The 14,618-nt window shown below is 37.1% G+C and overlaps 1 long non-coding RNA gene across 1 annotated transcript; it reads left to right on the top strand.

Annotated features, from left to right (window-relative positions):
* LOC127087076 (uncharacterized) lies at window positions 1-944 on the top strand. The gene is made up of 3 exons (XR_007789770.1): window positions 1-151; window positions 241-358; window positions 622-944. It is a non-coding gene; the product is annotated as an uncharacterized LOC127087076 (long non-coding RNA).
* Window positions 945-14,618: the final 13,674 nt, after the last annotated feature.

Genomic DNA, 14,618 nt, shown 5'->3' with positions numbered 1-14,618 from the left:
GAGGGTTTACATCAGGATTTCTTCTTGGATTTGTCATTTTGACTCGCCGTCAGCATCATTGGCTTAATCTAAACAAGTCTAATACTTCCCAGAAGCAAGAATCTTATCAATATGCGCTTCGGATTATCTCTTTTGTGCTACTTAGTGTTGGGTAGTGTCTCTCTCCTTTTTTTTTGTTGTTGTTAGGTGAATTACATTGTTATGTACTAGTGTCTCCAATGTGAAAGTGGTTGTTTACAGATTGGTCGGCGGCGGCGTCTTGTTCTTTAAAGGGGTGGACTTGAATGATTACTGCTCTTGGTGCCATTATATAACATGTGCCCCTCCGAGCTGTAAACCAGGCTACATTTCTTGTGAGGTGAGCGATGCTGCTATGCTACTTCCTTATGTATTTGCTTGATCTATGCAGCTTCTATGAAGCACCGGCATAAAAGTGATTACAACTGATATAACTAATCTTTAGTTCTGTTGACACATATTAAAAGATCCAGTTTCGATTCTGCATATATGGTTAATTTATTTGCCAAACAAATTTTCTTATGATGATTTGATGCTTGAAAAATTCAACAATGAAACTTGAAATGTTACTGATGCTAACATTTTTGTGATGTAATGCTGCAGGATTACCAGATCGGAAACAAACTTAACGTGGCATGTTTGAACAATGGAAGAAGTGGCATTTTTTCTCTGTCAAACCGTAACCCTGACGAGCAGGCTGAAGAACTATGTTATCGCCTTTGCGGTAAATAACCAGACACAGAAATACAACATCTCTTAGGGAGATTTCATTCAATAAACTTATGTATATGATTTGTTCTTACTGCTGCTGCTGACAATAAGAATGAGTCACTGTGGTTGTTGCCATAGTTGTTATCTCGTTATATATATTTCTCCTTGCTATGAAATTACTGCAGGATGTATATTTATAAGTTTGTCTGAAGGAATATTATATCAAATGATTCATATATTAGAAATGATCATAATGAGGGTATTTGAATCAATCCAACCGTCCGTGTTGTTAAGAGACATGTAGAACATATTCCAACCAAGAAAAGAAAGAGAACTTAGTGAAAAAGGTACAGGTCAAATGATTTTAATTGTTTTCTTTATTACAGATAAAATGGCTTTTATTACAGCAAATCGAGTCAGTTGCATAAAAAAAAAGGTATAAACACAATTATATGATATTTATGCATAGAAAATGTTAATTCTTGATCTTATACTTCACCTAACTAATTTTATGATATTTTAGGTTTCATGCTATTGATATTGAACAAAAAGAGGTTGTTGCTAAGAAGACTGCGGCTAGCAAAAAAAACATACATCTCAGAGATGCTTTTGCTACTTAGTTTTATTTCTTTTTAAGTTATGAATTGGTTGTATATTTAGAATCTTTAGAAGTTAAACGATTATATATCAGTGGATTGTTGTATATGTATGGATTGTTGTATATAAGGCTTGTTGAATGCAATGTGTGAAAAAGGGCTTCAAATTATACAGTTTTAGGTGTACTGCTTCAATATACAGGTTGTCTAAAATAAATAAATAAATATAGCGCTTTTTAAAAAAAAAATTAAATAACCACCCACTTTAGAGGGAGCTTTCCAAAATAAGCGCCCTCTAAACCCTTTAAATTTCCACTTTAGAGGGCACTTTCCAGTAAAAGCGCCCTCTAAACCCTTAAAAGTTTCCACTTTAGAGGGAGCTTTCCAGTAAAAGCGCCCTCTAAACCATTAAAAGTTTCCACTTTAGAGGGCGCTTTCTTTAAAAAGCGCCCTCTAAAGTGGCCCTTAAAGGGCTTAAAGCGCCACTTTAGAGAGCGCTTTCACCAGGAAAAAAGCGCTGTCTTTACCTATGCCAGTGCCAGATTAGAGGGCGCTTTAAAGCGCTGTTATAGGCCAAAAAAAGCGCCATCTTTTCCCTTATTTGGCGTAGTGAGCAAAAGTAGATCAAGAGCTTGGAGGATTCGTGGCATTTGAAGCTTCATTTCAAAGGTAGAACCTCAAAGTTTTTTGATCTAGATCTTGCAATACAATGTGATTTTCTTTGGTTTGTGTGGTTTTCTGAAGTCCCCTCACTTGAGGCAGGCCAATGGTGGTCTTAATTGTTCAAATCGTACCATTCTAGTTGACACACCATGATCTTCAAGCTCACATTCCTCTCTAAATAGGAAGAGTGAGGATGATCCATGGTTACAGTGGTTATGTACATCACCTCATCTTCATTTTGATGTCCTCTTCTTTTTTTTCATTACAATTTATTTCCCTGCGAGTGGTGGCCGGAAATGGTTAGATCACCGGAGAAGATGGTGGTTTCCACCACCATCCCCACATGTTTGAGTCTGAGCCCTTGGATCGTGCATAAATGTTATAATCGTGGCCATCCAATGTGTTTACTTATTTTAATGCAAAGTGTTGCACGCTTGACTCAAGTGTATCACGTATCCGCGCCTCTGAGCCCTTGACGCCTTGCCACGTCAATTAATGAATTGATATGATGGCACTGGATTTTTCTATTTTTCTTATTTTCTTTTAATTTCGGTTAATTCCTTTTATTTTCAAAAATTCATAAATATTTTATTTGATATCACAAAAATATGAGACCAATGCCAAAAAAATTCTTGAAAATCTAGTTTCATATTTTGATTTTTAATTATTTTTGTGACTTCATTTAATATTTTTTGTGAATTATTTGATTTTTAATAGTTTTAATTCATTTTTAATTACTTTATGATATTTGAAAAATCCAAAAATATTTTCCTAACACCTACGGATCATGATAAGTCAATGAAAAATAGTCTCATCAATTTCTTATTTGATTTGAGATTTATTTGAGATTTTAATTCATATTATGTTATTTTTCATTGTTTTTAATTGTTTTTTAAAATAGTTTCTGATTCCAAAAATTGTTGAGAAAATTTGTCAAAGTTTGTTTGGCCATGTTAGACCTATGAGAATTTAATTGGACTTGTTGAAGTTAATTTGAATTAAATTTGAGGTTTGACCATATTTTGTTTATTTTATTTTGCATTTATTTTTAATTCAAAAATTACCAAAAAATTATGGTTGACTTGTTGACTTGTAATCTTCATTTCTCTTCTGTTTAGCATTGATTGATGATGACTTGGTTCACATTTGATCAATTGAGTTTGATGCTTGAACTCTCTTTCCATCCATTTCATCTTCATCCCATTCTTTTTATTTTGGCCAATAAGTTAATTTCTTATGGTTGGTCTTGACAAATGAGAGGTTTAACCTTCTTTGATCCAAACCAAACTCAACTTGATCCAAGATCAAGTGAGTTGTTTTGTGTCCAATATAGGTTGCTTCTTGGTCAAGCAAAAAACCTAAAGTCCATAAAAGGCCCTTCCCCTTTTGTTTTGGCATGGCAAGTTTGTGGAGCTTGGCTTACTAGTCATGACCTCTAACTTGTGTTTATTTGCCTATAGTTTTATTGACCGGCCTCAGATAGGTGTGACTACTACATTAGTCCACTTACGATTGCTTAACATAGCGCTACATTGTCTTATGACAAACTAACATAACCATACTAATTACTAACTTTAATTCGAGCATTTAATTTCTCACCCTTTACTTTAATGAAATTTATTTCTTGCTCCTTTATTCATATTGATTTTCATTTTACTCACTTGAGCACATATTTTATGTTTATGTCATTCTCCTTTTGCTCATTTGATCTCATTATTGTATATAAATATATTGTTGTCTTGTGTTTGTTATGTCTTTGTTTTGTGTGAGCCTAATGCAAAAAGGAGAAAGGACTTAGAATTAGGACATACCCATGCTTAAAGGAGTTCAAGAGCAATTAGGCCTCAGCCTTTAGAATGCTAAACTTGTTGAAGAGAAACTAGGCCTCATGCCTTCAGAATGCTAAATCTCAAAGTTGACTTTAAAGGACTTCTCATCTAAACTCTTTCTTTGTCCATTCCCCTTATTGTGTTGTGAACTTTTTGATGTTTGCTCTTGTGTGATAGGGATTCCATCTTGAGATACTAAAGAGGACCATTGTCATGAGTAGCCAAGTTAATAGAGACAAGCAAAATGGAGATCCTAGGAGCTTGAATCTAAATATTTGTTTGATTGATAGAGTGTTTGGTAAGTCCAAAGGAAAGGAGCACCTTGAGTCATCTCTATGATTTCAAGAAAAGGAACTCCAAGGGTTTTATCTTCTCCCTTTTTATCTTTGTATGCTTTAGGACTAGCCCTTCTCTTATTCTCCTCACTCTAACCCAAGCCAAAATCTTTTCTTTCAAACTTTGACTTTGTTTCAAATTAGAAACCTAGGCCTTATGCCTTTGACTTTGCAAAATCTTTTCATAAACACTCATTGTGAATAAATCTTAATCCAACTTTGACTTCATTTTGTAAATAAACCTAACTTATAAATATAACTCACTTCAAGTTGTTTTTGTGGTTCCAATGACCAACTTTGTTAAAACTTTTCAAAAACATTAGTCATAGGTTTGAGTTATCATAATGGTTGATGTAAATCTCACCTCATCCTTAGTGGTTGAATTATAAGTCTTCCATGCTTATTATAGGGTTAACCCCTCACTAGCATGTTAACGCCCTCCTCACATGGTGGATTGTTGGATTAGGTTGAGTTTTCTCCCTTTGATAACAAAAGACCTTATAGCTTTTGATTAAATCAATTCACTAATCTTTGATATTTAAATCCCGAACTATGAGGTTTTGATCCTACCTTTGTGATGGTACGTAGGCAATGGGTTCATCCATTCAAACAACAAATTTGTAATTATAATCTATTCTCTTCTCATCCCCCAATCTTTTGCACATATTTTCACAAATACCAACCTACAACACATGTTTGGAAAAAGAGGTTCCATTAGAGTACTAAGGATGTTTTTGGTGCGTAAAACTTTCCCATTTCATAACCAACCCCCTTACCTAAATCTCTGACATTTGTACTAGTTTTTGATTTGATAAAACTTCCTACTTGGCTTTTGTTCTCTTTTTAGCCTTTCCTTTGGACAAATAAAAGTGCGGTGGCGACTCGAATTGTATGTTTACTTTTGGTTTAGTCAATAAACCTAAAGGTAACGAAAACCCCGCTACATAAAAGTGGCGAATCTACTGGGGAATCCATCTCTCCTAGTGGGTTTAGCCTACATTTTGCTTATGTGTGTTATATGTTTATATTTATTGGTGACATATTTTTGTGCAAATTTGGGATGACTGTTGTTGGTTGTAGTGTTGGCAGCAATTTTGGTAAAACCTAGAGTGTTCACAAGATGTCACATGTGTTGTATTAAAATAAGACATCATGTACCTGCTGGATGTTTAATATGTAATTATGCAAGATTTTATTGAGATGTCAGACCCGATGTCATGACATCTGTATACAGAACATTCAGTCTGAATGTTATGTATTATGTTATTGCGTTTTTAATGCAAATCTATGTTTGATTGATGAGATGATTGAACACGCTATCAATCAGTAATTACAACGAGATTAACTTATTTTCCAAAGAGATCTAATCAATTGTCATGAGAAGATTTAAATGGAAAATAGTTTTAGGATTTTATGATGTCCAAGCTAAGCCAAATGCTTCTATAAAAAGGACATGGAAAACCTGATTTGATACACAAGAAATAACGAACGAAATATTGAGAGAGAATAAGGGTTTTAGTCTTGTGTGGTCGTGTGAATGGTAAGCCATTCAATTCATCCATAGATGATTGAATTGGTCTGATTTTTGAGTTGTAATTTGTCACTCTAGGATTTTAAGCATGACTGTGTGTCTACTTGATTGAAGTTGTTAAGTAAGATCAAGTGTGTGTCTTTGAAGAGTGTCTTCTTTTCATTGTAGTTCTTGTTTATATCACTGGTGTGATTGAGGGGGAGTGAGTGGGATCTCATATCTAAGAGTTCTCAGGTAGAAGTAACACGGGTAGAGATTAGGTGAAAAAGACTGTAACTTGTGTTGTTTACTGAGAGTCTTTGAACTGATTCTATTTTAGTGGATTTCCTTCCTGGCTTGGTAGCCCCCAGACGTAGGGGAGTTTGCACCGAACTGGGTTAACAATTGCTTGTGTCTCTTGCATTATTGTTCTTTATCTTTTATCCTGTTTGTATTGTTCAGATATTAGTGTCGTGACATTACCTTCGACATATCATATCTGATACAAGAATTTCAATTGGTATCAGAGCAGGCATCCTGCTCTGGTTCTGGGTGAGATCTAGGGACGATACTTTCTGGTACTATGGAGAGAGATGGAGGATCTGTTCACAGACCACCTATTTTGGATGGATCCAACTATGACTACTGGAAACCGCGACTGGTAGCCTTCCTAAAACCACTGGATAATAAGGCTTGGAAGGCTGTGTTAACAGGCTGGGAACATTCAGTAGTTACTAAGGAAGGAGAAGCTACAACTGATAAAAAGCTTGAAGAACAATGGACCAAGGAGGAGGATGATCCAACCCTTGGAAATTCTAAAGCATTGAATGCTATATTCAATGGAGTAGACAAGAATATCTTCAAATTAGTAAACAGCTGTGAGGTGGCTAAAGATGCTTGGGACATTCTCAAAACCACTCATGAAGGCACCTCTAGAGTGAAGATGTCTAGACTGCAACTGCTCACTACCAAGTTTGAAAATTTAAGGATGAAAGAAGATGAAAATATTCATGAATTTCATATGAATATCCTTGAAATTGCTAATGCCTCAGGAGCCCTAGGGGAGAATATGTCAGATGAAAAATTAGTAAGGAAAATACTCAGCTCACTCCCTAAGAGATTTGCTATGAAGGTGAGAGCCATAGAAGAGTCTCAAGACTTCTCCAATATGAGAGTTGATGAGCTAATTGGATCCCTCCAAACATTTGAGATGGGAATATGTGATGGATCTGAAAAGAAAGCCAAAAGCATAGCCTTCATGTCAAACACTGAGGAGGAAGAGGAGGAAGGTGGTCAAGATATTGATAAAGATCTGGCAAATGATGTAGCAATGCTGGGAGGACAGTTCAACAGACTTCTGAAAAATATGGATGTAAGATCTAAGGCTAATGTCAAGAACATCTCATCTGACATCAGTAAATCTAACAATGCTGGAAGAAGAACAAGGTCAGATGAAAAGCCCAAAGAGGAAAAAGGAGTTCAGTGCCATGAATGTGATGGGTATGGACACATTAGAACTGAATGTGTAACCTACCTCAAGAAACAGAAGAGGAGTCTTGCTGCCACTTGGTCTGATGAAAGTGAAACAGAAGAGTCTACAATCTTGTGACTGCCTTGACTGGAAGATGGGGTTCTGATGAAGACTCAAGTGATGATGAAGTAACCTTTGAAGAGTTGGCCACTACCTACAGAAAGTTGTGTCACAGAAGTGCAGAAGTGTGTCAATAAGTTGAAAGCCAGAAGAAAGTGATAACACAGCTGGAGAATGAGAAGGCAGAACATGTGGAAACCATCTCCAAGTTGAAGACTGAAGCTGTATTCTTAAATTCTAAACTGGATGAGATGACCAAGTATGTAAGAATGCTAAACAATCGATCTGACACCTTAGACAAAATTCTTCAGACTGGACAAATAACAGGAGACAAGTCTGGCATTGGGTTCAATGAATCTAAACCTGAGTGCAGCCACTCTGGTAGCTAACCAAAGTCCAAACCTAAGTGCAGTCACACTGGGAGCAAACCAGAGATGTCACATCAAATGTCACAACATCATAAAGGAAGACAGCAGAAAGGGAAACATCAGAGATGGAGATGCCATTACTGTGGAAAATTTGGCCACATAAAACCATTCTGCTATAAGTTGTATGGCTATCCTAGTCCTGCTCATCATCAACCTAGACCCAAACAGCACAAACCTGTCAACAAAAAGCAATGGGTTCCTAGGACTAATGTTACATGTCTGAGAGCTCACACTTCCTTCAGAGTTTCAACCAAAGAAGATTGGTATTTTGACAGTGGGTGCTCCAGACACATGACTGGAAACAAAAACCTGCTAACTGGCCTTCATCCTCATGCCACCAGCTATGTAACCTTTGGAGATTGAGCAAAGGGTGAAATCAAGGGGATTGGTAAGCTTGACTGCCCTGGAGTTCCTGACCTTGACAATGTACTACTTGTTAAGGGATTGATTGCAATTTTAATAAGCATCAGTCAATTGTGTGACCAAGGTCTAAATGTTAACTTCACTAAAACTGAATGTCTGATTACTAACAAAGAAAGTGAAGTGATCATGAAAGGAGTCAGGTTTAAAGACAACTGTTACATGTGGAGTTCTCAAGAAATTGGTTATTCTTCAATGTGTACTTTAGCCAAAGAAGAAGAAGTGAAGATATGGCATCAAATATTAGGCCATCTACATCTTAAAGGTATGAAGAGGATTATATCTGTTGAAGCTGTTAGAGGAATTCCCAACTTGAAGATTGATGAAGGAAAAGTCTGTGGAGAATGTCAGATTGGAAAACAGACAAGGATGTCACACCAGAAGCTCAGACATGACACTACTTCAAAAGTTCTGGAACTCCTCCATATGGATTTGATGGGACCCATGCATGTGGAAAGCCTTGGTGGGAAGAAGTATGCTTATCCAGTGGTGGATGACTTCTCCAGATACACCTGGATCAATTTTATAAGAGAAAAATCTGATGTTTTTGAAGTCTTCAAAGATCTTTGTCTAAAACTTCAAAGAGAAAAGGAAAGTTCAGTTATCAAAATTAGAAGTGATCATGGGAAGGAATTTGAGAACATCAAATTTGCTGAATTCTGTTCTTCAGAAGGAAATCATCATGAGTTCTCATCTCCGATTACTCCCCAGCAAAATGGTATGGTGGAAAGGAAGAATAAAACCCTTTAAGAATCAGCCAGAGCTATGTTTCATGCTAAGAAATTGCCTTACCACGTTTGGGATGAAGCTATGAACACAAGCTGCTATGTTCATAATAGAGTGACCTTGAAGAAAGGGACTCCTACAACCCTATATGAAGTGTGGAAAGGGAGAAGACCTACAATCAAATACTTTCATGTGTTTGGTAGTAAATGTTACATCTTGACTGATCGTGAACAAAGAAGGAAGATGGATCCCAAAAGTGATGAAGGAATTTTCCTGAGATACTCAATAAACAGCAGATCATATAGAGTCTTTAATTCAAGAACAAAAGTAATGATGGAGTTTATCAATATTGTGGTTGATGACCAACAGACGAATGTCACAGACGATGTTGAGACATCTCTGAATGATCCCTCAGCTGATTTCTCAGACAAAAATAAGGAGAGTGAACCTCCTCAAGCTGAACCTGAAGATGACAAAATCAACAAAGGACCCTCCATTAGAATTCAGAAGGATCATCCCAAAGATCTCATTATAGGAGATCCAAATAAAGGGGTCACAACTAGATCAAGGGAAGTGATCTCACATGGCTGCTTTGTATCCAAGATTGAGCCTAGGAATGTCAAGGAAGCCTTGACTGATGAGTTCTGGATCAATGCCATGCAGGAGGAGTTAGGACAATTCAAGAGGAATGAAGTATGGGAACTGGTTCCTAGACCTGAAGGAGTAAATGTCATAGGTACAAAGTGGGTGTATAAGAATAAATCTGATGAACAAGGGGTGGTTACCAAAAACAAAGCAAGATTGGTAGCACAAGGATATACTCAAGTTGAAGGAGTGGATTTTGATGAAACATTTGCCCCTGTAGCTCGTCCTGCATCCATTAGACTATTGCTTGGAGTGGCATGTATTCTGAAATTCAAACAGTTCCAAATGGATGTAAAAAGTGCCTTCTTGAATGGCTACTTAAATGAGGAAGTATATGTTGAACAACCTAAAGGATTCATAAATCCAAATCTTCCAAAGCATGTGTACAGATTGAAGAATGCCCTTTATGGTTTGAAGCAAGCTCCTAGGGCTTGGTATGATATGTCTACTAAAATTGATAATGATCGACTGCTTATTCACTACTTCCAGGACAGTCTGGCCGATTTTGCACTTAGATGGTATGTAGGTCCGAACAATGCTCGTATTCATACTTTCAATGACTTGGGTGAAGCCTTTGTCAAGCAGTATAAGTGAAATGTTGATATCGCGCCAGATAGTGATCAGTTGAGATCGATGTCTCATAAGGATAAGGAGACATTTAAAGAATATGCCCAAAGATGAAGGGAGATAGCTTCCCAGATTAGTCCTCCTTTGGAAGAAAAAGAGATGAACAAGATTTTCCTGAAAATGATGAGTTCATTTTATTATGAATGTATGATCGAAAGTGCCCCCAATGATTTTATTGATATGGTAAACATGGGGATGAGATTAGAGGAATGAGTCAGTGAAGGATGTTTGTCCAAAGATGAAGTGACGACAAATAAGAAGTATGGTGGTAGCTTCTCCAAGAAGAAGGAAGGATAAACTAATGTGGTATCTGCAGGGAAGCAGAGGAGACCTCATGTGAGGAAAAGTTTCCAATCCCATCAACATCAGCACCAGGTATCATCGGTAATTCTAGTTTTTCCCAATAACTCAACCAATCAATCAGTTCCAATTCAACAACAACATCAACAACAACCGCAATAATGAACCAACTACAACAACAACAACAATCATTAGCATAACTATGAGAGGAAGAAAGGTCTCTTTTGACCCTATTCCTATGACGTATGCATAATTGTACCCATCCTTGGTAGTCAAGAATCTTATCCAGCCAAGGAACCCTTCACAAATTCCTGAGCCACTGCCATGGTGGTTCAAACATGATCTTCATTGTGATATTCACCAGGGAGCTCCTGGTCATGATATTGAGAACTGTTATTCGCTGAAGTATGAAGTTCATAAGCTTGTCAAAAGTGGTATGGTGTCCTTTGAGGAGAAAGCACCGAATGTCAAAGCCAATTCATTGCCTGCTCATGGCAACGCTTCTGTAAACATGGTAGACGGTTGTATGGGAAATTTTAGGGTATTTAATGTGTGTCGTATCCGTAGGTTCTTGGTGGATATCCACAAAGATTTGTGTCTGGTGAGCCATTGTGAACATGACCATGATGGTTGTGTTATTTGCTGTATGAACCCTCGAGGGTGTGTAATTTTCAAAAGAGATATTCAAAGGTTGATGGATGAGAATGTTATTCAAGTTCAATAGTCTAGGTATATGGGAGATGATGTGAATGTCATCGTGTCAGTGCTCAAAACCCCTGAGCGGGTAGTTATTCAATTTGATATCAGCAACAACAATAATGTCAATAGATCAGTATCATCGTTAGTCATACGGTTAGCGGGACCCTTCCCCTACTCATCCAATAAAGTTATGTCATACAAGTATAAATCCACCATGATTGAGAATGGTGAAGAGGTTCCTCTTCCCGTTGCAGATTCAGTGGTGAATCTTTCGGATATAGCGAAGGTGATCCGTAGTGGTCGTGTGTTCAATCAGGTGTTTCCAAAGGTTATGGAAGATGTTTCCGTGGGCAAGAAGGCAGAGATTCCTGTAGTTGATCTAGTTAGTGCTACTACGTATTAGTCTAGTTAATCCAGCAAGTTGAAGGCTAATGATGATGATGTGGTATTGTGCCTAATTAAAAGAAGTAAATTTAATGTTGTGGAGTAACTGCTTCAAATGCCATTAAAAATTTATGTGTTGTCATTGCTGATGACTTCTGAGGCACACAGAGAAGCTTTGAAAAGGGTATTGGAACAAGCTTATGTGGAACACGATGTTACTGTTGATCAGTTTGACCACATTATTGCCAATATCACTTCTTGTAACAATCTGAGCTTCTGTTATGAAGAACTTCCTAAGGAAGGTAGGAATCACAATTTGGCGCTCCATATTTCGATGAATTGCAAAGAGGACGCTCTGTCCAATATGCTGCCGAAGTCAACTCTATCAAGAATTTCTTACCAAGGCGCCCCGATGAGGTACAATGGCGTGGTTGTTAATGCATTTGACGGTTCTCATAAAACTATCATTGCAGAGGTGGACCTTCCAGTTAAGATAGGTCTGAGTGATTTCAAAATTACTTTTCAGGTAATGGATATTCACCTGGCCTACAGTTGTTTGTTGGGAAGACCATGGATTCATGAAGTTGGAGCTGTAACATCTACTCTACACCAAAAGGTGAAATTTGTGAAGAACGAAAAGCTTGTCATTGTTGGTGGAGAGAAAGCATTATTGGTAAGCCATTTGTCATATTTTACATATTTTACTATCGTTGATGAATTAAAGAAAGTTAGGGTACCCATGTCTTCTTTAAAGGATGCACAAGAGGCTATTCAGGCTGGCAACACCGATAAGTGGGGTCGTGTTATAAAAATCATTGAGAATAAGAACAGAGCATGGCTAGGGTTTCAGCAAGGGCCATTCGACTCCAATGTCAAGGTTGTGCAACCGGTTTTTCGTGGTGGATGGTTCATTCATGAGGATAATTAACACTTAGTTGCCATTATTGAAGATAGTGATGAAGACGAGGCTTACGCAAACTTTGTGGCTCACGGCCAGACTTGCAACAACTAGATTGTTGTTGATGCTCCTGTTGTTATGCACTGTTCTAAGTAATTTGTTTTCATTATTTTAAGAAAAATCATTTTCCTATGCCTAAGGGAGAAGTGAACATTGTTGAGCATTTTCCTTATTATCATCAATGAAATACAATTTTATTCATCCACATCTATGATGTTTTATTTTTACTTTTTTGCTTTTTCTGAAAATGGTAATCACAAAAAACATAAATAAATAATAATCTTTTATCTGCATAATATTTGTTTGCACTTCACTTCTCTAAAATCAAAATATCAAATCGTCATGCGGGTTAGTTCTAAAACCCCTTGAATGTAATGATCTTACTCCATCTCCAAACTTTGATTTCCCTGTGTTTGAAGCTGAGGGAGAGAACGATGATGAAGAAGTATTAGATGACTTATCTCATTTCCTTGAGCATGAGGAAAAATCCATTCAGCCATTTGAAGAGCAGATTGAATTAGTCAACTTAGGTTCTGAGGATGAAGTGAAGGAAGTTAAGATTGGGTCTCAATTGTGTTCGGAAGCTAAGAAGGGGTAGATTGATCTTCTTCGAGAGAATTCTGATGTGTTTGCTTGGTCCTATCAAGATATGCCTGGTTTGGATTCTAAGATGTTGGAGCATGAATTGCCTTTGAATCCAGAATGCCCGCCGGTCAAGAAGAAATTGAGAAGAACTCATCCTGATATGGCATTAAAGATTAAGGAGGAAGTGCAGAAGAAGATTGATACTAGTTTCCTTGTTACCTCTGAGTATCTGCAATAGGTGGCCCATATCGTGATTGTTCCTAAGAAGGACGGAAAAGTCTGCCAATATTGTCTACCAACCTATTGAAGATTATTAGTCATTGCAGTATGATTTCCCTGATGAAGAGATTTTCTACTTGCGAATGAAATATTGTGATGAACCATTGCTTGAAGAATGGCCATAACCTACTTCCCGTTGGGGCATGGTATTTGATGGAGTTGTTAATTCATATGGTAATGGCATTGGGGCAGTGATTATTACTCCTCAAGGCACTCATTTTCCGTTTACAGCTAGATTGACCTTCAAGTGTACAAACAATATGGCTTAGTATGAATCTTGCATTATGGGGCTTGAAGGCCATTGATCTCAGAATAAAATATCTTGACATCTATGGAGATTCAGCTTTGGGTATGAATCAGATCAAAGGTTAATGGGAAACGAATCAACCCAGTTTGATACCATGTAGAGATTATGCGAGAAGAATTTTCAAATTTCTTTACAAAGGTTGAGTTTCATCATAACCCTCGGAATGAAAACCGGATGGCAAATGCTCTTGCAATGTTGGCTTCTATGATTATGGTTAATTTTTGGAATAAAGTTCCTAATTTGAATGTGATGCGTCTTGATAGGCCAGCTCATGTGATTACTATTGAATAAGTTAATGATTAAAAGCCATGGTATTATGATATCAAATGTTTCCTCCAAAGCCAGATTTACCCGTCTGGGGAATCTTTGAAAGATAAGAAGACTTTGAGAAGATTAGCAGGCAACTTTTACCTAAATGGAGATGTGCTTTATAAGAGAAACTTCGATATGGTTCTATTTATGACTGAAGTCCATGAAGGTTCCTTTGGTACTCATTCCAAAGGACATGCTATGGCGAAGGAAATGTTGAGAGCAGGTTACTATTAGTTGACAATGGAATATGACTGTTGCAAGTTTGTGAAGAAATGCCACAAGTGTCAAATTTATGCAGATAAGATTCATTTTCCTCCGACACTATTGAATGTCATTTCCTCCCCATGGCCCTTCTCCATGTGGGGAATTGATATAATCTGCATGATTGAGCCCAAAGCATTGAACGAACATCGTTTCATTCTGGTGGTTATTGACTACTTCACAAAGTGGGTTGAAGCGACATCATATGCAAATATGACCAAGAAAATTATGGTCTGATTTATCAAGAATCAGATTATATGTCGTTATTGTGTGCCAAGTAAGATCATTATTGATAATTTATCGAACTTGAATAATAACATGGTGGAAGCTATTTGCAAAGACTTCAAGATTTCACATCATAACTCTTTTCCTTACAGACCCAAGATGAACAGGGTTGTTGATGTTGTGAATAAGAACATTAAGAAGATCATTCA

The sequence above is a fragment of the Lathyrus oleraceus genome, chromosome 5 (genome assembly GCF_024323335.1).
Source record: "Lathyrus oleraceus cultivar Zhongwan6 chromosome 5, CAAS_Psat_ZW6_1.0, whole genome shotgun sequence".
Taxonomy (NCBI): Eukaryota; Viridiplantae; Streptophyta; class Magnoliopsida; order Fabales; family Fabaceae; genus Lathyrus; species Lathyrus oleraceus.
Note: the sequence above shows the minus strand (reverse complement) of the source record. Positions and strands in the feature narration are given on the sequence as shown.